Source organism: Panthera uncia (genome assembly GCF_023721935.1).
Source record: "Panthera uncia isolate 11264 chromosome B2 unlocalized genomic scaffold, Puncia_PCG_1.0 HiC_scaffold_24, whole genome shotgun sequence".
Taxonomy (NCBI): domain Eukaryota; kingdom Metazoa; phylum Chordata; class Mammalia; order Carnivora; family Felidae; genus Panthera; species Panthera uncia.
Genome location: NW_026057580.1, coordinates 10,676,869 through 10,699,897, shown reverse-complemented (window position 1 = coordinate 10,699,897; position 23,029 = coordinate 10,676,869). Strand labels below are relative to the sequence as shown.

The 23,029-nt window shown below is 42.9% G+C and overlaps 1 protein-coding gene across 3 annotated transcripts in view; it reads right to left on the bottom strand.

Moving 5' to 3' along the window:
- The window catches only part of LOC125938459 (patr class I histocompatibility antigen, A-2 alpha chain-like), a 31,041-nt gene that overhangs the window by 4,459 nt on the left and 3,553 nt on the right, over positions 1 to 23,029 (bottom strand). For all 3 annotated transcript variants that reach the window (XM_049653638.1, XM_049653639.1, XM_049653640.1), the window contains one exon: positions 16,536 to 21,158. The gene's annotated coding sequence lies outside the window, so the exon portion shown is untranslated. The remainder of the gene's footprint in view (positions 1 to 16,535; positions 21,159 to 23,029) is intronic.

The following is a 23,029-nucleotide window of genomic DNA, read 5'->3' as shown; positions in this document are numbered from 1 at the left end:
CACTCTTCTGGCAGAGGATCTGAACAGCCAAGGCTTAATCCCTCGACCCCTGACCTATGGTATTCGGGCATCTATTCCATTTTCCTCCCCTCTTCCAGGGAGCACAGCCCTAGTCTCTGGAGAGATCGCAGAAGTGCTGAGGTGACCCTCCCAACTGCGCGCTGCAACCTCTCCTTCCCTTTCTCCAGGTACCTGCGGAACCTATACCACGCATGCACGTGACCTCCAGGTAGTTCCTCTGATGCTCCGCCACACTGGCCGCCTGCCACTTGTGGCAGGTGACCTGTGTGTGTCCGCCACGGTTCAGGAACACAGGTCCTCATTCAGGCACAGTTGTAGGCGAACTGTCAATGTCTACTGAGCAGGGGTCCATAAGAACCCACGAACCCACCGGGCAACCATAGGTCACCTGGAAGGTGAGACCCAGGCCATGCCCCCAAAGTCAGCCCTGCACTAGTCCCACTCCCTTGAAGCACCCCGTGCCTACCTGCCTCAATGATGGGGGGGCGGGGGTGATTGGTCACAACCAGTTTCCAATTCAACGGTGGAGGAATCCCTGCGGGGTCTCCCTGGGTGGAGGGTCAGGGTTGGATTCTGAGGCCTCTAGATGAAGCCCCAAACCAGAGTCTAGAGAAGACGCTGTCCTGCCCATGGGAGATAGGGAGACTCGTGACCTGCGATCCACTCAGCTTCATTCACTGGCCTCGCTCTGGTTGTAGTGATTTTAGTTAGCCCCTTGGTGTAGAAATGTGTCTAAGAATATTGCAATCAGACTCATAAAGCTCCTAAGTTGTTGCACTTTATATATATATATATATATATATATATATATATATATATATATATATATAATTTGTGTCTCTTTTATGGTTTTTTTTTTTAAGTTTTAATTTAGGGGCGCCTGTGTAGCTCACTCGGTTAAGCATCCAACTTCAGCTCAGGTCATTATTTTGTAGCTTGTGAGTTCAAGCCCCACGTTGGCTAAGTGCTGACAGCTCAGCGCCTGGAGCCTGCTTTGGATTCTGTGTCTTTCTCTTTCTCTCCCCATCTCACACTCTGTCTCTCTCTCTCTCTCTCTCTCTCTCAAAAATAAATAAACATTTAAAAAAATTTTTTAAGTTTTAAATTCTACTTAGTTAATATACTGTGTAATATTAGTTTCAAGTGTACAATACAGTGATTCAACAGTTCCATACATCACTCTGTGCTCATCACAAGTGTAATTCTTAATCCCCACGAACTATTTCACCCATCCCCCCACCGGCTTCCCCTCTGGTAACCATCAGTCTGTTCTGTATTGTTAACAGTCTATTTCTTTGTTTCTCTCTCTCTCCCTTTTTCTCATTGTTTATTGATTTCACTCATATGTGAAATTTAAAAAACAAAACAAAGAAGCAAAGGGGGAATAAAAGAGAGGATTCACAATTGTGTTTTTATTTTTTACTAAATTTTAAAAAATGTTTTATTTATTTTTGAGACAGAGAGACAGAGACAGAGACAGAGACAGAGGTGCAAGCAGCGGAGGGGCAGAGAGAGAGGGAAACACAGAATCCAAAGCAGGCTCCAGGTTCTGAGGTGTCAGCACAGAGCCTGACTCAGGGCTAGAACTCATGAACCTCAAGATCATGACCTGAGCTGAAGTCAGATGCTTCACCAACTGAGCCACCCAGGTGCCCCTTAGTTGTATTTTACTTTTAAGATTTATTTTAATTTTATTTTTTTTCAACGTTTTTTATTTATTTTTGGGACAGAGAGACACAGAGCATGAACGGGGGAGGGTCAGAGAGAGAGGGAGACACAGAATCAGAAGCAGGCTCCAGGCTCTGAGCCATCAGCCCAGAGCCCGACGCGGGGCTCGAACTCACGGACCGCGAGATCGCGACCTGGCTGAAGTCGGACGCTTAACCGACTGCGCCACCCAGGCGCCCCAGATTTATTTTAATTTTAGAGACAGTGCTTGCACGAGTTGGGGAGGGGGCAGAGGGAGAGAGAGAATATTTTTGTTGTTGTTGTTTAAGTTTATTTATTTTGAGAGAGGAAGTGAGTGGGGGAGAGGCAGAGAGAGAGAGAGAGAGAGAGAGAATTCCAAATGGGTCTTTCATATATGGACTTTATGATGTTGAAGTATGTTCCTCCTATCCCTGTTTTCTTGAGGGTTTTTATCAAGAAAGGATGGTGTATTTTGTCAAATGCTTTTTCTGCATCTATTGAGATCATATTGTTCTTTGCTTTTACTAATGAGTATATCACCTTGATGGATTTGCAAATATTGAACCAGCCCTGCAGCCCAGGAATAAGTTCCACTGGGTCATTGTGAATAATTCTTTTAATGTACTGTTGAATTCAATTTGCTAGTATTTTGTTGAAAATTTTTGCATCCAGTTTCATCAGGGATATTGGTCTATAATTCTCCTTTTTAGTGGGGTCTTTGTCTGGTTTTGGAATTAAGGTAATGCTAAGCTTGTAGAATGAGTTTGGAAGTTTTCCTTTCATTTCTATTTTTTGGAACAGTTTGAGAAGAATAGGTATTAACTCTTCTTTAAATGTTTGGTAAAATTCCTCTGGGAAGCTATCTGGCTCTGGACTGTTGTTTGTTGGGAAATTTTTGATTACTGATTCAATTTATTTGCTAATTATGCATCTGTTCAAATTTTCTACTTCTTGTTTCAGTTTTTGCAGGTTGTATGTTTCCAGGAATTTATCCATTTCTTTCATATTTCCCAGTTTGTTGGCATATAATTGTTCATAATATTCTCTTATAATTGTTTGCATTTCCGTGGTGTTGGTTGTTATCTCTCCTCTTTCATTCACAATTTTATTTATTTGGGTCATTTCTCTTCTTTTTGATAAGTCTAGCTGGGGGTTATCAATTTTATTAATTTTTTTTAATAACCAGCTTAGTTTCATTGATCTGTTTCTGTTATTTTGTTGTTTTATTTTGTTTTGTTTGTTTCTATATTGTTTATTTCTGCTCTAGTCTTTATTATTTCCCTTCTCCTGGCTTTAGGCCTTGCTTTCTGTTCCTTTTCTAACTCCTTCAGGTATAAGGTTAGGTTGTGTATTTGAGGCTTTTCTTTCTTCTTGAGGAAGACCTGTGTTGCAATATACTTTCCTCTTAGGACTACTTTGGTTTATAGCATGTGCCCCTTCAAAACAGCATACCTGTATCCCTTGGATAAATACCTAGTAGTGCAATTTCTGAGTCATAGGATAGTACTATTTTTGATTTTTTGAGGAACCTCCATACTCTTTTCCAGAGTGGCTGCACCAGTTTGCATTCCCACCAGCAGTGCAAAAGAGATCCTCTTTCTCTGCATCTTTGCCAACATCTGTTGTTGCCTGAGTTGTTAATGTTGGCCATTCTGACAGGTGTGAGGTGGTATCTCATTGTGATTTTGATTTGCATTTCCCTGATGAGTAGTGATTTTGAACATCTTTTCATTTGTGTGTTGGCTATTTGCCTGCTTCAATGGGAAAATGTCTATTCAAATCCTCTGCCCATTTTTTTAAATTTTCTTAATGTTTAGTTACTTTTGAGAGAGAGAGACAGAAAGAGAGAGAGAGAGTGCAGGTTGGGGAGGGGCAGAGAGAGAAGAAGACACAGAATCTGAAGCAGGCTCCAAGCTCTGAGCTGTCAGCACAGAACTCAATGCGGGGCTCTAACTCCTGAACCATGAGATCATGACCTGAACTGAAGTTGGATGCTTAACTGACTGAGCCACTCAGGTGCCCCATCTTCTGCCCATTTTTTAATCATATTGTTTGAGAGGTTTGATGTTAAACAGTATGCATTAATTATATCTTTGGGGTATTAACCCCTTATCAGATATATAATTTGCAAGAGAAGGAGTTAAGATGGGAGAGGAGCAGGGGCAACCCTAAGCTTACCTTATCCCTTGAACACAGCTAGATAAGGATCAAATCATTCTGAATACCCAAGAAATCAATCTAAAGACTACACAACTAGAGGCAGAAAAACAGCACATCATGGAAGATAGGAGCTATGGAAAGTTGATGGGGTGGGGGGAGAATTTCAGGTGCTGTAGAGGGGAGAGAGCCCTGGTCATGGAGAGAGGAGCCAGACAGAGAGAGAGAGAGAAAGCACACGCAGGGGATTGCACAAGAAAAACACTTCCCCAAAACCAAAGGAGAGGGGCTCACTATTGCAAGTTTTTATAAGCAGTGGAGCTCAAATTCTGAAGTTTTAGAAATCTGCACCATCACTGGGATCTTGCCTGGCAGGCTCAGTAGTGCTCTGGAAGGGAAGGAGGGTGGAGACCCAGGAGCAGACAGTGTAGTCTGAGGATCCCTTGGATCACTCAGGTTGAAACAGTTGCCTTTCTAGGAGTGTATTTGGGAGTAGTGGCATGGCATCTCCAAGAACAAAAGAACTAGCACCACCAAAGTGCTGCCCTGTTCACTAGCATAGGAACAAAGACACCGGTTGAAGGCAGCAAACCTTGGTACCAGCTTTTTGCTGCACTTTACCATAAATGGCAAACCTGTGTGCATTCATGCAACTGTTTTCTGGGACAAACCAGCACAGATCACAGTGTGGCAAGATCCTCCCTCAGAGGTTCAGTATGAGTCTGAGCTGTACAGATCCTTAAAATATGGAGTTTTGAAACCCAGCTGCATGCCTGAGATGAAACATGGGAGTACTGTGCAGCCTGGTAGACAGACAGCTTAGACACAGACAGGGTGAAGTCAGAGATCTGATGGAAACCAGGGACACAAGAGGGGTCATTGTGTGCTTTTATGGGGGGGGCTTCCTGAAGGGTGGCAGACATGAACTCCCTGCTCCCTGGAGGAGAGAACAGAACGATGCCATCCCCCCCACCCATCAGCACTGACTGACTTCAGTGAGCAACACAGTACCCCCCAGTGAAGGCTTACACAAAGCCCCATCCCCCTGTGTCGTGCAGGTGCATTTCCACAAAGGGCATGTCCACCAGAGAATCAGTGCAGCAGGCCCCTCCCCCAGAATGCCAGCACAAACCCCTGGCATGCACCAAGTCTATGATCATAGAGTGCTTCAAAGCTTCAGCTCTAGGGGAAACAGGATCTAGCTTCTTCTAACAAGCAGACTAAAACATACCTGGTTAAAATTTGCCACACAGTGGACAAGGTCCAAACACCCCACACACAGGCAAGAAGAAACTCTGCAAAGGACTGACTTGAGGGAAGGAACAGCCAAAACACAACAGCAGAGTGCACAATCTGAAACACCTCCTGAAGCACCAGGCCCAAGACGGTATAAGACCTCTTCTTAATATAGCCACTATTCTCAGGAGCAGGAATATAACAGACTTTCTTAACATTCACACAAAAAAGAAGTGACCTAGAAAAAATGACAAGATGGAGGGATTCACCCCAAAAGAAAGAACAGGGAGAAGTAATGGCCAGGGGTTTAATGAAAACTGATATAAGATGCCTGAACTAGAATTGAAAACAACAATCATAAAGATACTAGCTGGCCTTGAAAAAAGCATAGAAAACACTAGACAGTCCCTTACCAAAGAGATAAAATAACTAAAAACTACTCAGGCCAAAATAAAAAGTACTATATCTGATATGCAAAACTGGACACAATTACAACGAGGATGGACAAAGCAGAGGAAAAAATCAGTGATATAGAAGAAAAAATTATGGAAAATAATGAAGCTGAAAAGAAGAGGTAAAGACAAGTATTAGATCATGAATGTAGACTTAGGGAACTCAGTGATTCCTTAAGATGTAATAATATTGGTATCATAGGAGTCCCTGAAGAAGAACAGAATGAAAGGGGGGAGAAGGTTTATTTGAGCAATGATAGCTGAAAGTTCCCTAATCTGGGGAAGAAAACAGACATCAAAATTCAAGAAGCACAGAGAACTCCCATCAAAATCAATAAAAGCTGGCCCACACCAAGACATATCATAGTCAAATTCACAAAATACACAGACAAGAAAAGAATCCTGAAAGCAGCAATGGAAAAAAAAAAGTCCTTAACCTACAAGAAAAGACAAATCAGATTTGCAGTAAGTCTGTTCACAGAAACTTGGCAGGCCAGAAGGGAGTGCCATGATATATTCAAGGTGCTGAATGGGGAAAACATGCAGCCAAGAATACTTTATCCAGCAAGGCTGTCATTTAGAATAGGAGAGATAAACAGATTCTCAGGCAAACAAAACCTAAAGGAGTTTGTGATCACTAAACCAGCTCTGCAAGACATGTTAAAGGGGAAAGGGGATGCTTTGAGTGGGAAAGAAAGACCAAAAGCAACAAAGACTAGAAAGGAACAGAGAACATCACCAGAAACACCGTATGGCAGTGGCTAAGTTCATATCTATCAATAATTACTCTGAATATAAGTGGACTAAATGTGTGGCGCCTGGGTGGCTCAGTCGGTTAGGTGGCCAACTTCGGCTCGGGTCATGGTCTCATGGTCCGTGAGTTCGAGTCCCGCGTTGGGCTCTGTGCTGACAGCTCAGAGCCTGGAGCCTGTTTCAGATTCTGTGTCTCCCTCTCTCTGACCCTCCTCCATTCGTGCTCTGTCTCTCTCTGTCTCAAAAATAAACGTTAAAAAAAATTTTTTTTAAATAAATGGACTAAATGTACCAATCAAAAGACATAGGGTATCATAATGGATAAAAAATAAAATAAAATAAAATAAAAATAAAAAATATAAGATCCATCTATATGCTACCTACAAGAGACTCATTTTATACCTAAAGACACCTACAAATTGAAAGTGAGGAGATGGAGAACAGACATGTTAACAGACAAAAGAAAGCCAGAGTAGCTGTACTTATATCAAACTAGATTTTAAAACAAAAATTGTAACAAGAGATGAAGAAGGGCACTATATCATAATTAAAGGGTCTATCCATCAAGAAGATCTAATAATTATAAATATTATGCCCCCTAACTTGGAACACCCAAATATATAAATCAATTAATACTAACCATTGAAAATCTCATTGATAATAACACAATAATAGTAAGGGACTTTAACATCCCACTTACAACAATGGACAGATCACCCAAGTAGAAGATCAACAAGGAAACAATGGCGTTGAATGACACCCTGGACTGGATGGACCTAACAGATATATTCAGAACATTCCATCCTAAAGCAGCAGAATATACATTCTTTTCGAGTGCACAAAGAACATTCTCCAGAATAGATCACATACTGGGTCACAAATCAGCCCTCAACAAGTACAAAAGATTAAGATCATACCATGCACATTTTCAGACCACAACACTATGAAACTTGAAGTCAACCACAAGAAAAAATTTAGAAAGACCACAAATACATAGAGGTTAAAGAACATCCTACTAAAGAATGAATGGGTTAACCAAGAAATTAAAGAAGAAATTTTAAAAATACATGGAAGCAAGTGAAAATGAAAACACTACGGTCCAAAACCTTTGGGATGCAGCATAGGTGGTCTTAAGAGGGAAGTATATTGCAATAAGGCCTACCTCAAGAAGCAAAACACAACCTAACTTTACACCTAAAGGAGCTAGAAAAAGAAGAGCAAATAAAGTGTAGAGCCAGCAGAAAAAGAGGAAATAATAAAGATTAGGAGAAAAATAAGTGATATAGAAGCAAACAAAGAGTAGAACAGATCAATGAAACTAAGAGCTGGTTCTTTGGAAGAATTATTTTTTGATTAAAACAATTTTATTACTATAAAGCCAAGACTTATAAAGAAGAAAGTTAAAGCATACAGAAATTTAAGGATTAAAGTTTTCCATACTGAGTTCCATACTAGTGTAACACCCTTCAGGTACCCAGGAAACTCTGAACCAGCAGTGTTCAGGAGGTGAATAGATTGCAACACAGACCAGCTTCTAAAGAGTGTCCTGAGGAGTGACTGGGTGTAAGATAAACACATGTCCTGAAACTTTCACTCTAGGGGCTAAAAGAATTAATAAAATTGATAAACCCCTAGTCAGACTTATGAGAGAGAGGGAGAGAGAGAGAAAGGACCCAAATAAACAAAACCATGAATGAAAGAGGAGAGTCACAACCAACACCACAGAAATACAATCACAAGAGAATACTAGGAAAACTTATGTGCCAACAAATTGGGCAATCTGGAAGAAATGGATAAATTCCTAGAAACATACAAACTACCACAATTGAAACAAGAAGAGAGAAAATTTTATCAAACCCATAACCAGCAAAGATATTGAATCATTAATCACAAATTACCCAACAAACAAAAGTCCAAGACCACATGGCTTCCCGAGGGAATTCTACCAGACATTTAAAGAAGAGTTAATGCCTATTCTTCTCAAATGGTTCCAAAAAATAGAAATGGAAGGAAAACTTCCAAACACCTTTTATAAGGACAGCATTATATTGATTCCAAAACCGACAAAAACCCCACTACAAAGGAGAATTTCAAACCAATATCCATGATAAACATGGATGCAAAAGTTCTCAGCAAGATACTAGCAAATTGAATCCAACATTAAAAGAATTACTCACCATGATGAAGTAGGATTTACTCCTGGGGTGCAGAGGTGGTTCAATATTCACAAATCAATCAATGTGATGCACCACATTAATAAAAGAAAGGATAAGAACCATATGATGCTGTCAATAGATTCAGAAAAAGCATTTGACAAAATACAGTATCCATTCCCTTTTTTAAAATATTTTTTACTGTTTATTCATTTTTGAGAGAGAGAGAGAGAAAGAGTGTGAGCAGGGAAGGGGCAGAGAGAGAGGGAGACACAGAATCCGAAGCAGGCTCCAGGCTCCACGCTGTCAGTACAGAGCCTGATGCGGGGATTGAACTCATAAACTGCAAGATCGTGAGCTGAGCCAAAGTTGATGCTTAACTGACTGAGCCACCCAGGCGCTTGTACAGCATCCATTCTTGAGAAAAAAAAAACCCTCAACAAAGAAAGTATAGATGGAACATACCTCAACATCATAAAGTTCATATACAAAAGACCCACAGATAATATCATCCTCAATGGGGATAAACAGGGCTTTTCCTCTACAGTCAGGAATAAGACAGGGATGCCCACTTTCACCATTACTATTTAACATAGTACTGGAAGTCTTAGCCTCAGCAATAAGACAAAAAAGAAAGAAGGAAGGAAGGAAGGAAGGAAGGAAGGAAGGAAGGAAGGAGAGAGAGAGAGAAAGAAAGAAAGAAAGAAAGAGGCATCCAAATCAGCAAGGAAGAAGTCAAATTTTCACTATTTACAGATGACATGATACTCCATGTAGAAAACCTGAAAGACTCCACCAAAAATTGCTAGAATTCAGCAGTCAAAAGATGTAAAATCAATGTATAGAAATATGATGCATTTCTTTTTTTGTTTTTTTGGGTTTTTTTTTTCTTTTAGGGAGAGAAAGTGCTAGCAGGGGAGAGGAGCAGAGGGAGAGAGAGAGAGAGAGGAGAGAGAATCCCAAGAAGGCTACATGCTCAGCACAGAACCCAACGCAGGGTTTGATCTCACAACCATGAGATCATGACCTGAGCCTAAATCAAGAGTTGGACGCTTAACTGGCTGAGCCACCCAGCACCCCACTGTTGTATTTCTATACACAAGTAATGAAGCATCAGAAAGATAAATCAAGAAATTGATCCCATTTATAATTGCACCAAAAACCATAAGATACCTAACCCAAAAGGGAAAATATCTGAACTCTTAAATTATAGAACACTTATGAAAGAAATTGAAGAGGACATAAAGAAATGGAAAAACAGTCCATGCTCATGGATTAGAAGTACAAACATTGTTAAAATGTCTATACTACCCAAAGCAATCTACACATTAAATGTGATCCCTATCAAAACATCACCAGCATTATTCACAGAAATAGAAAAAGTAATCCTAAAATTGTATAGAACAAAAAAAGACCCTGAATAGCCAAAGAAATTCTGAAAAAGAAAAGCAAAGCTGGAGGTATCATGATTCCAGACTTCAAGTTATATTACAAAGCTGTAATCATCAAGATAGTATGGTACTCTCACAAAAACAAACTTATAGATCAATGGAACAGAATAGAGAACCCAGAAATGGACCCACAAATATATGGTCAACTAATCTTCAGCAAAACAGGAAAGAATATTCAATGGAAAAAAGACAGTCTTTTCAACAGACGGTGTTGAGAAAACTGGACAGCAACATGCAGAACATAACTGGACCACTTTCTTATGCTATACACAAAAATAAACTAAAAATGGATGAAAGACCTGAATGTGAGACAGGAAACCATCAAAATCCTAGAGGAGAACACAGGCAGCAACCTCTTTGGCCTCAGACAGAGCAACTTCTAACTAGACACAGAGGCAAGGGAAACAAAAGCAAACATGAACTATTAGGACTTCATCAAGATCAAAAGCTTCTGCATAGTGAAGGAAACAATCAACAAAAATTAAAGGCAGCCTACATAATGGGATAAGATATTTGCAAATGATCTATTGGATAAAGGGTTAGCATCAAAAATCTATAAGGAACTTACCAGACTCAACACCCAAAAGACAAATAATCCAGTTATGAAATGGGCAGAGGACATGAATAGACACTTGTCCAAAGAAGACATACAGATGGCCATCAGACACATGAAAAGATGCTCAATATCACTCATCATCAGGGAAATACAAATCGAAACCACCATGAGATACCACATCACACCTGTCAGAATGGCTAGAACTAATAACAAAGAAACAACAGGTGTTGGCATGGATAGGAGAGAGAGGAGCCCTCTTACTCTGCTTGTGGAAATGCAAACCGGTGTACCTACTCTGGAAAACAGTATGGAGTTTCCTCAAAAAGTTAAAAATAGAACTACCCTATAATTTTGCAACGGCACTATTAGGTATTTACATAAAGGATGCAAAAATACAGATTCGAAGGGGTACGTGCACCCCGATGTTTATAGCAGCATTATCTACAATAGCCAAACTATGGAGAGAGCCTAAATGCCCAACTGTAAATGGATAAAGAAGAGGTGGCATATATATACAATGGAATATTACTCAGCCATCAAAAAATGAAATCTTTTTCTTTTTCATTTACAATGACGTGAATGGACCTAGAGTGTATTATGTTAAGTGAAATAAGTCAGGTCGAGAAAGACAAATACTATATGATTTAACTTATATGTGGAATTTAAGAAACAAACCAGATGACTGGCTGTCGGTTGAGTGTCTAACTCTTGATTTTGGCTAAGGTCATGATCTCACAGTTCGTGAAGTCGAGCCCTGCATCAGGCTATGCACTGGCAGCACAGAGTCTGTTTGGGATAATCTCTCTCCCTTTCCCTCTGCCCCTCCCTCTCTCAAAATAAATAAACTTAAAAAAAAAGAAAATAGATGAACATATGAGAAGGGGAAAAAAGAGGAAAGAGGAAAACAAAAGATGAGAGACTCTTTTTTTTCACTTCACTCACTCCTTGTTCTTTATCCATTTATTTTTTGTTTTACTTTTTATTTTATTCTCAAATTAGTTAACATACAGTGTAGTCTTGGCCTCAGGAGTAGAACCCAGTGATTCATCTCTTACATATGACAGCCAGTACTCATCCTGAAGAGTGCCCTCCCTTAATGCCTGTCACCCATTTAACCTCCCCCACTCTGATCGCCCTTCAGTTTGTTCTCTGTATTCAAGAGTCTCCTATGGTTTGCCTCCCTCTATGTTTTTATCTTATTTTTCCACAAGAGACTCTTTTTTTATTTTATTTATTTTTTAAAATTTACATCCAAATTAGCATATAGTGAAACAATGATTTCAGGAGTAGATTCCTTAACACCCCTTACTCATTTAGCCCATCCCTCCCACAACCCCTCCAGCAACCCTCAGTTTGTTCTCCATATTTTTGAGTCTCTTCTGTTTTGTCCCCCTCCCTGTTTTTATATTATTTTTGTTTCCCTTCCCTTATGTTCATCTGTTTTGCCTCTTAAAGTCCTCATATGAGTGAAGTCATATGATTTTTGTCTTCCTCTAATTTCACTAATAATACCCTCCAGTTCCATCCACATAGCTGCAAATGGCAAGATTTCATTCTTCATTGCCAAGTAATACTCCATTGTATATATATACCACATCTTCTTTATCCATTCATCCATCGATGGACATTTGGGCTCTTTCCATACTTTGGCTGTTGTTGATAGTGCTGCTATAAACATGGGGGACATGTGTCCCTTCGAAATAGCACACCTGTATCCTGTGGCTAAATGCCTAGTAGTGCAATTGCTGGGTGTAGGGTAGCTCTATTTTTAGTTTTTTAAGGAACCTCCATACTGTTTTCCAGAGTGGCTGCACCAGCTTGCATTCCCACACAAGAGACTCTTAATGATAGAGAACAAACTGAGGGCTGATGGAAGGAGGTGGGGAGAAGATGGGCTAGATGAGGGATGGGTATCAAAGAGGGCACTAGTGATGAGCACTGGGTGTTATATGTAAGTGAGGAATCACTGAATTCTATTCCTAAAACCAATAGTTTTAGGACTGTATGCACTGTATGTTAACTAACTAAAATTTAAGTAAAAAGTTAAATTAAATTAAATTAAATTAAATTAAATTAAATTAAATTAAAAAATAATAAAGTGTATTTTGTCTATGTATTGCTACACTTGCTTTTTTAAATTTTCATTTCCATTTGCATAGTAAATGTTTTTCCATCCCTTCACGTTCTGTCAGTGTGTGTCTTTGGGTCTGAAGGGCAGTAACACTAGTGTGTTTTCAGCTGTATTCAAGATAGTTGAATAATTTTAAATAAACGTATGACCCTGGTATTGCTTTTATTTGGAAATTAAGTATGGTTTAAGGAGATGCATTATCAGTGGCAAGTTGACAAGGTATGGACTTGTATATTTTATGTGTCAACTTGATTGGGTGACATGGTTCCAAGATACTTGACTGGGAGGATCCTTTTTTTTTTTTCATTTTTTTTCCAATATATGAGATTTATTGTCAAATTGGTTTCCATACAACACCCAGTGCTCATCCCAAAATGTGCCCTCTTCAATACCCATCACCCACCCTTCCCTCCCTCCCACCCCCCATCAACCCTCAGTTTGTTTTTAAGAGTCTCTTATGCTTTGGCTCTCTCCCACTCTAACCTCTTTTTTTTTCTTCCCCTCCCCCATGGGTTTCTGTTAAGTTTCTCAGGATCCACATAAGAGTGAAAACATATGGTATCTGTCTTTCTCTGTATGGCTTATTTCACTTAGCATAACACTCTCCAGTTCCATCCGCGTTTCTACAAAGGGCCATATTTCGTTCTTTCTCATTGCCACATAGTACTCCATTGTGTATATAAACCACAATTTCTTTATCCATTGACTGGGAGAATCCTAATACAGATGTCTATTAAGCAATGGGATAAATAAAACATTGATGAGGTTAAAATACAGGTCTTAAAACAGCACTATGGAAGGTTGGGTAAACCAAAGAGACCTCATGCTTGTCCCCCAACGTTAAAAAGCCCCCAAACAAGGGGCGCCTGGGTGGCTCAGTTGGTTGAGCATCTGGCTCTTGATTTCAATTCAGGTCATGATCTCACAGTTCGTGAGTTCAAGCCCCATATCGGGCTCTGCACTGACAGCGTGGAGCCTGCTTAGGATTCTCTCTTCCTCACTCTCTGCTCCTCCCCTACTTGTGCACTCTCTCTCTTTCTCTCAAAATAAGTAAGTAAACATTAAAATATATATATATTTTTAAGCCCCAAATAAGATGGCTCTACTTACCCCAGTTTGGAAGAATTTAAAAAGTAAGAAAGCATAGATCACAATGAAAACTCTGATCAGGAACAGTCAGGCAAATTACCTGAGATAAGATTGACAAGATAGGTAAGGTAGTTTGACCTGACCCCTTGCTGGGGATCCAAAGCCTTGTACATAAGAGTGGGTAAAATGATCAGGGGATAGAGAGCAGAAGACTCCAGGACTCCATTACACAGGAGCCACATGCAAAGGCGGCACGATAACCTGTTCCTGATGCACTAATGTGGCCTATGATTAGATTGAAAAATACAGAAAAATAAGAGATTACAGGATGAAGGTAGAAATTTTGGGTGGGAACTGGAATGTTTAAATGATCTTTAAGTGAAGAGTCTGTCTCCTTTGCCTGAATGTTTCATGAGAATGGGTATTATGTCTGACTGGGGAGCGCTTCTCTGTCTAGTACTATAAAGCAGAAGGCATGTCAATCCACCCTATGAGCAATACTAATCGGATAGGGTACGTGAAAATAAGACTGCCCAAGCTCAAACACCATACAATACAAGCTGGAGTGCAGTGCAAAGGCGTACTCTGTCCAATAGCACTATGCGCAGCAGGTCCTGGAGCTTACAGCAGAAGCCTCTGAGTGCTTCTCAGTGATTACTAAAGTGAACTAGAGTATTTCCATTCAAAGTTACTAGCTTGCTACTGGACATTAATTTTTTTTAATTTTTTAAAGTTTATTTATTTTTGAGAGAGAGAAAGTGAGACATGGCATGAGCAGGGGAAGGGCAGAGAGACTGAGAGGGAGACACAGAATCTAAAGCAGGCTCCAGGCTCTGAGCCGTCGGCACAGAGCCCGATGCAGGGCTGGAACTCACCAACTGTGAGATCATGACCTGAGCCAAAGTCGGACACTTAACCGACTGAGCCACCCAGGTCCCCCTTACTGAACATTAATTAAAACTACCCTATGTCTGAAGGACATATAATAATCTTGAGCCTGATATATCCATGTAGTCTTGGTTAATGTTGGAAAAACACTCTAATGGAGAGGACAATGCCCAGAAGAATTCCATTTAAAAAGCAGTGACAACAATGAGATACCACCTCACAACAGTCAGAATGGCTAAAGTTAACAACTCAGGCAACAACAGATGTAGGCAAGGATGCGGAGAAAGAGGAACTCTTTTGCACTGCTGGTGGGAATGCAAATTGGTACAGATACTCTGGAAAACAGTATGGAGATTCCTCAAAAAGTTAAAAATAGAACTACCCTACAACCCAGCAATTGTACTACTAGGCATTTATCCAAAGGACACAGGTGTGCTGTTTCTAAGGGGCACATGCACCCTCATGTTTATAGCAGCAGTATCAACAGTAGCCAAAGTATGGAAAGAGCCCATATGTCCATTGACGGATGAATGGATAAAGAGGATGTGGTATATATGTACAATGGAGTATTACTCGGCAATCAAAAAGAATGAAATCTTGTCATTTGCAGCTACATGGATGGAACTGGAGGGTATTATGCTAAGCGAAATTAGTCAGAGAAAGACAAATATCATATGACTTCACTGATATGAGAATTTTAAGATACAAAACAGATGAACATTAAGGGAAGGGAGGCAAAAATAATATAAAAACAGGGAGGGGGACAAAACATAAGAGACTCAAACGCAGAGAACAAACTGAAGGTTGCTGCAGGGGTTGTGGGTGGGGGATGGGCTAAGTAAGTAAGGGGCAATAAGGAAGACAGACACTTGTTGGGATGAGCACTGGGTGTTATACATAGGGGATGAATCACTGGAATCTACTCCTGAAATCATTATTGCACTATATGCTAACTAACTTGGATGTAAATTTAAAAATACATATATACATAGTGGTAACAGTTTAGCAAATAGTGGAAAGTTTCTACAGGATGCTGCCAGGAAAATGCAAGGAGGATATGTGCACAAGCAGGGAGCCTCTATTCCTGTAGGACTGACTTGGGACCTGGTGAGGAGGTGCTGGATTCTATCATCACTTGGACAGGGTCCCAGAGACAGCTCTCAAGTAGCCTATGAAAAACTCCTTGGTTTATGGGTAGCAGCTCCAAGGCGAATGGACAACATCTTGTTTGGAGGCCGCCACTCTGACCAAGGGAGCTAAAAACAGGTCAGCTCCGTGAGCTAACTTGCATGTGGCTTTGCTAGCAGTGACATATAAAATGAACAATAAAAGCACCTGTGTTTTGGATTTAGCAACTCGTGGGCAGTGGCCAACAGCCAGGCCATATGGTCAGGCAGAAGGGAAACTTAGTCTGTTAAAGGAGTAACCACACGGGGCACAGCCCCCTGCAAACCACTATGGGAATTTGAGGGGTGCATTATAAAGTAGGACATTTTGGTGCTCATCACAAGAACCACCTTCAAGTTTGGAAGCTGTTTGGAAGTGATGAGTGGGTATCTTGATATCCTCTCTTGAGGTGGCCCCTTGGGTACGTGAACTAAAGGGACATTGGGGGCTGCAGTAATCCAGAGAAGGCTGAAACTACATATAGTCTACTTGCATCCTCTGTGGCCCAAAATACCAAAAGGAACTGTTCTCACTGCCAGCCACACACTACAGACAGCTAGGAGGCAGATTCCCTGGTAGGAAGTCCTTGAACATAGCTGGCAAGTCAGAGCAATACTAGTAACCCCAAGGGAGGGCTGCAAATGGGTCTTGACAGGAACAGAGATTCTGGGTTGGGTTTTGCTTACTCAGTGGTAGTTGCAAACGTCTAGAGTGCTATTAAAAAAAGAAAAGAAAAGAAAAGAAAAAGAACATAGCTGTAATTCAATTAAAATTTTAAAAAAATAGGGGCACCTGGGTAGCTGAGTTAGTTAAGCATCCGACTCTTGGTTTCGGCTCAGGTCACGGTGTCACAGTTTCTTGACTTCGAGCCCCACGTCGGGCTCTGCACTGATGGCATGGAGCCTGCTTGGGACTTTTCTCTCTCTCTCCCCGTCTCTCTCTGCCCCCCACCAACTCATGCTGTCTCAGTCGCCCTCAAAAATAAATAAATAAATGTAAAAAAAAATTTTTAATAAAATGCAGAGAGCATCGATCCTGTGTGGACAGGTCGATGAAATTTTACACATATGCACTTCCCATGTACTACCACCCAGAGCAAGATGCAGAGCATTTTGGGTTTCGGAGAGATTCCCAGTCAATACGCCACCACAAGAGGTAACAACTCTTCTGACTTCTGGCACTACAAATGAGTCCTCATCTTCAACTTCACATACAAAAAGTCTGTGTCTCTCACGTGTCTGGCTTCCTACACTCAGTGTCACGTCTGTGAGGTTCACCCATGCCGTAGGGTGTAGCGAGAGCCCAGTCTTTTTCAGGGCTGTGTGGCAGTCCATTGTAAGGCTGTGCTACAGTTCATGTACATATGTTCTTGTTAGGCACATTGACGTTGTTTCCCATTTGGGGCAATCATAAACAGTGCCGCTGAGAACATTTTTATACCTGCCTTTCGGTGCACATGTGACAAAACAAACAAAAGATACTGTACTAGTTTGGAATGCTCGGTCACATTTCCTCACGCTAAAAAAATACATTACAAGCCATGATGTCCAACAATGGGCATACAGATATACCGACAGAGAAACAGCTTAACAGAGAGTTGGAATGGACAATGGAAATACTGTGAAAATAGGGCCACAAAGACTTGAAGTGCTGGCTCACACACCTTCACAGAGTGTGCTCCAACCCAGCATGCGTGGGAATCAGGAGTGTCCCCGTTAGGGGGAAAAGGTGTCTGTTTTGTTTCCTTGATGGATCTGGGCAGGAGGGCGGGGCATGTAAGCGTGACTCTATAATCCTTCCCAAGTGAGAGGACATTGGTATGACTATAGCTCACCTCAACATTCCCTCTTCCTACCCGCTACAGTGTCTCAGGACAGGAATGCAAGTACGAGTGCCAGAAACAGGAAGGACTCCTAAGCAGGTGACCGTACCTCCGCTGTTCGACCTTGATGTGAGATTTCCTAAGGGACTGAATGGGAGGGCTGTGCCTTCACCCCATCTGGCAAAGCTGGGGCTGACGGTGAGTGCCACTAGATTGCCTACTGGTCAGTTAGCCCACAAGTTCTGTCCGGGTGTGACCCTCCCCTCTATGGACGAGAGAAGACAGGGGAGGAGGGACTTGCCAGACTGTATTGCTGCCCGCAGTCTAGACCAGCACAGCAGCTACACATAACGTCCCTTCCAACCGCAGAAAGTTGGGTATAAATGGAGAGAAATAGAAACAACAGCTGAGGGTAAAGGAATGGATAAATGAGTTACGTAATGAGGGAAACCCAGCATTACATTAACACCTCCCAAGAGGTGTGAGCAAGAGAGGACACTGCCTCTTAGCTCGATTATACCAGATGCCTGAGAGAGGGAGCCACACGCTGTGACACCATTCCTGCTTCTGGAACCTGACAAGACTAAATGGAACCAGGAGACCTGAGCGATCCTGGGAGACACTGTCATACAGCAGGATGATGGGCTAATTGTCACTGACTGAATGGGACTTTGGTAGTGTGCCAGTATCTTTTCAGCTATGGTCCTGTCGCTACAAGGGACCTGTGGTCAAAGACCAAGGAGTGGCCTGTGGTAAACTTATTTGGTCTTTGTCTCTGGTTCCTGGCACAGACTTCCCCAAACCCTTGGGATCTCCTGAGTAATATGAGTGTTTCTGGTATGCTAATGAGAGGACTTGGCCGAGGGGCCTAGATAGCTTCAGGTTGGGGGCTGCTGACCAGAAAGACCAAGCGATGATTAGAGAGTTGGCAACCTCAGCCTCCTTCCCTGACCTCTGGGGAGAGGCTCTGGAGGCTGACTTTAATCACTGACTTTAATCAGTGGCGAATCACTGACTCGCCAGTGATGGAATCAAGCACACCTATATCATGAAGCTTCCATAAAAGCTTCTAAACGACAGGGGCGCCTGGGTGGCTCAGTCGGTTAAGCGTCCGACTTCAGCTCAGGTCACGATCTCGCGGTCCGCGAGTTCGAGCCCCGCGTCGGGCTCTGGGCTGACGGCTCAGAGCCTGGAGCCTGCTTCCGATTCTGTGTCTCCCTCTCTCTCTGCCCCTCCCCCGTTCACGCTCTGTCTCTCTCTGTCTCAAAAATAAATAAACGTTTAAAAAAAAAAAAAAGCTTCTAAACGACAGAGTTCACAGCTTCTGAAATGAACACACTGACATGCTCAGAGGGTGGCACATTCCAACCCCACGGTGACAGAGGCTCCTGCAACTCCGACCTTCACGCTCCCACACTCATGTGCCTCTTCATCTGGTTGCTCATGTGTGTCCTTATAGTAAACCACAATAATAATGGAATTTTCCTGAGTTCTAGGAGTTGTTCTAGCAAATTATTGAACTTTGAGAGTACCCTCAACTTTGTAGCCAAGTGGAACAAAAGTGCAGGCGATGTGGCAACGTAACAGTTGAGACGTGCCTGTGAAGTGAGGGCAATCTTGTAGGAAGCGTCCTCACACCTGTGGGTCTCATGCTAACTCCAGGTCAACAGTGTCAGAATTAAAATGAATTGCATTGGGAGTACCTGGGTGGCTCAGTTGGTTAAGCGCCCAACTTTGGCTCAGGTCATGATCTCACATCCATGAGTTCGAGCCCCACATGGGGCTCTATGCTGACCGCTCAAAGCCTGGACCCTGCTTCGGATTCTGTGTCTCCCTGGGATTCTGTCTTTCTCTTTCTCTGCCCCTCCCCCTCTCCTGCTCTGTTTCTGTCTCAAAAATAAATATTAAAAAAAAAAAAAAAAAGGCTGATGAAATGAATTGAATTGGTGACAGGGAATCAGAGCATTGGTTGAATGGAGGAAAAAACCCTTACGGCTCCACAAAGAGAAATTTAGAGGGAGAGCAAGTCTGTGCTTCCTCTCATCCAGGAGCAAAGGATAAGATAAGTGTAAGCATTTATATCATGTCCTTCCATCTGCTACCAGCTGTTCATGGTCCTGTTAACAAAGGAAGACAGCAGACCCAAAATGAAGTCACCTAAGCCAAATACCACCAAGATCTTAATCCTTAACCTAAATGCATCTTCAACTTCTCCCAGAAATGTGACCTGTAATCAGCCAACCTGGAATTTCCTGCTCAGCACAAGTAGGTAAGCCACTGAAAGACCACTTCCTTTCCCCTTCGAAGGGCCACCTTGCTTAAAGCAATGCATTTTTTAATGAATAATTTCCTTTTTCCCCTTCCACTCTGCCTTTAAAATCCTTTCTGCAGCTGGAAGAGTCTCTTTTTTTTTTTTTTTAATATTTATTTTTGAAAGACAGAGCACGAGCAGGGGAGGGGCAGAGAGAGAGGGAGACACAAAATCCAAAGCAGGCTCCAGGTTCTGAGCTGTCAGCACAGAGCCCAACGTGGGGCTCAAACTCACAAACTGAACCACGAAGTTATGACCTGAGCTGAAGCCAGACACTTAACTGACTGAGCCACCCAGGAGCCCCATGTCTCCTTTCTATTTTCTAGCTGGGAGACTGCTCAATTCATGAACAGTTGAATAAAGTCAATTCGACCTTTTAATGTTCTCGGTTGAGGGCGCCTGGGTGGCTCTGACATTTAGCATCTGACTTCAGCTCAGGTCATGATCTCATGGCTCATGAGTTCGAGCCCCACATCGGGTGAGGTGAGGTCCCACTCCGGGTGAGCAGAGCTCAAGCTCCACTTCTCTCTCTTTCCTTCTGTTTCTCTCTGCCCCTCTCTCACTTGCACCCTCTCTCTCTCTCTCAAAAATAAAATAAAATAAATTTTCTCAGTTGAATTGCTATTAACTAACACTTAAGTCTCTGAGGGACACTATGGCTACACTAGAAAACCAGGCTGGTGGTTTGGGTTTTCTGGCTGGTTGGTTTTTAGTCCTTTGTGAGGATCACATAAAGCTAACAAATGTTAGAGATTCTCTCCCCAGAGTATTTCCATGCACGGGGAAATACAAACATTAACATGACAGTCAGTGCACGCAGAGACCCCCTGACGTCTTACAGACCCAGGTGTTCTCCTCCTTGCAAGAGACAGAGGCTGGGCAAACACGTTTTGAGCAATCACTTCACCAGCCCACAACGCCACTGCACTTATTTATGAGCGTAAACCGGAGTGGACAAAGCTGCATCTAATCACATAGCATCCAGGGAACGAGAAGAGCGATGTCGTTTATTAGAAACTTGCTCCTCCAACTGAACCTGAGTGCCTGCAGGGCACCAGATCAAGCTGCAGCCTCAGGTCTGTGCTCCGAGAATGGCAATCAGCCGACCTTTCTCCAGCCCTCACCCCCAGCACCGGCACTGCCCCCCTACATGAGAATTCCACATTTAGAGTCTTTGGAAGACGCCGCCTCTCTCCATGGAAGAGGAAGGACCTGCTGTCCCAACATCCTTCCAGTTAGACACGGCGTGAGGCTCTGCCAGGCAGGTGACCACGTGCTGGACCTGGTGACAAAGAGAAGGTGCAGCTGTGCACAATGTACTTGCACAGGCGGCGCGAGTGGCAGTGTGTCACCCGGTCCCACAAGCAGCAGCGATGTCAGTCCTAGCCACAGGGGCCAGTGTCCTGCTTCAACGGAGGCAGCAGTGTGAGCAGTGACATCTGTGCCCAGCAGCAGAGGCCACAGTTCCTGTGTGAGACCCACCCTAACGTGCACTTGTGGACTCTGTTCCTGGCTGTGTAGCCTGTTCTACGATCTTCCCCAAAAGAATACTTTATATGCATATAAAATGTGTGTGTGTGTGTGTGTGTGTGCACAGTACCTTTTGGCTAAGTTCGAACAAGCTTAGATCCCATTGTTTGCTCTGAAAAGTCAATCAGGGAAGTAGTTGCCGAGAGCAAGCATTCCGAGGTGTTCGTCACACTGAACTGCGAACCACTCCCTAGTCCTCCCACCCGACCATACCTCAGGATACGATAACACACATCTCACAACACCACATCTCATATTGACAACGTTATGTCTTCCCTTTCCTCTCCAAAGATAAAAAAAAAACAAAAACAAAAAAAACACACATTTAAATGTGGCTTTAATGCCCCTCCCCAGGCTGGCTGCTCTGATCGCTGACCTCACTGGCTCCAGATCTGGCTGAGCGCCAGGCTTCTCACAAAATGCACAGGCCTCTCCCCGGACCCACAGACTCAGAGTCCTCGGCGCAAGATCAAGGAATCGCTTATTTAACGAGCCCTGCAAGTGAGGCTGACGCACAGCCGTGTGGGAATCCTCATCTCCATTCTTGCTACTGAAAGTGTGATGTAAAGACCAGCAGCAGCGCCTTGTCCTAAACACAGAAACTTCTATCGTGTTTCCCAGATGCAGAAAACAGTGTGTCATATATCTTGCACACAACACACAAAGTGAAGGAGCGATCGGTGCAGAGCACCTCCCTAATCTGGAGGCAGTATCTTTACTAATGTAGCCTCAGACCACAGCAGCTCTGTGGCAGCGACAGCACAATCACCCTTCACACTGCCATTAGTGCCCCTGTGCTCCTCTCACAGCACTGCCTTCCCCCTCCCGTCCCCACTCTCACACCAACTCCCCTGCACACCAAGGAGATGCCCATTTTCAAAAACCATCCTCGATTCACAGGTGCTATTTCCCAACCAAATATAAATCTAAGGAGACTCTGCTTCATAACTCCATGACTTGGAGCTGGAGCCAGCACCAGGATCACCAGGGCAGAGGGTGGGCAAGCAGAGGATGGAAACAGAACAAGAACTAATTTAAAATAAGAAATTATGGCATGCTTCCTGTCTGCTAGAATCTGCTCCTCTCAGAAGACTTCAGAAAAGATGGGAAGAACAATCAAGCCCGAGAAGGAGGCCAAGACCTGAATGAGCCTGAAAATAACCTCTGGATACTACAGATTCCTATGAACAGGGCCACCCAGGGCCTTGTGCAGACGCTGACAGGCCAAATATCTCCTTCTGCTGTCACCGAGGAGACACCCACAGGTGAATTAGACCAGAACTCCCACACAAAAAAGAGAACGGGCCTAATCCTCTACAGAAACAAAGAAACAACGAATAAACACCCAGAGACGGGACTGAGGCCTGACCCAGGCCTGAGCCTCAGCTGACCCAGCCATACAATGTCTTGTTGCCCATAGTCCTGGAGGCAGGACAAGGTCTGGGCAATATCCAGATATCCAGGTGATATCCTGACTGATCACAGTCCTAGAAAGGCAGGTGCTACTGGAGGGACAAAGACAAAAGCGCAAAGAGGTTCCCCAGCTGAGCAGTGACCATGTCACATCCATGTTGTACCAACTGGGCATGAGGCTCCACAACGCTAGGCCCCTCACAGCTTTCT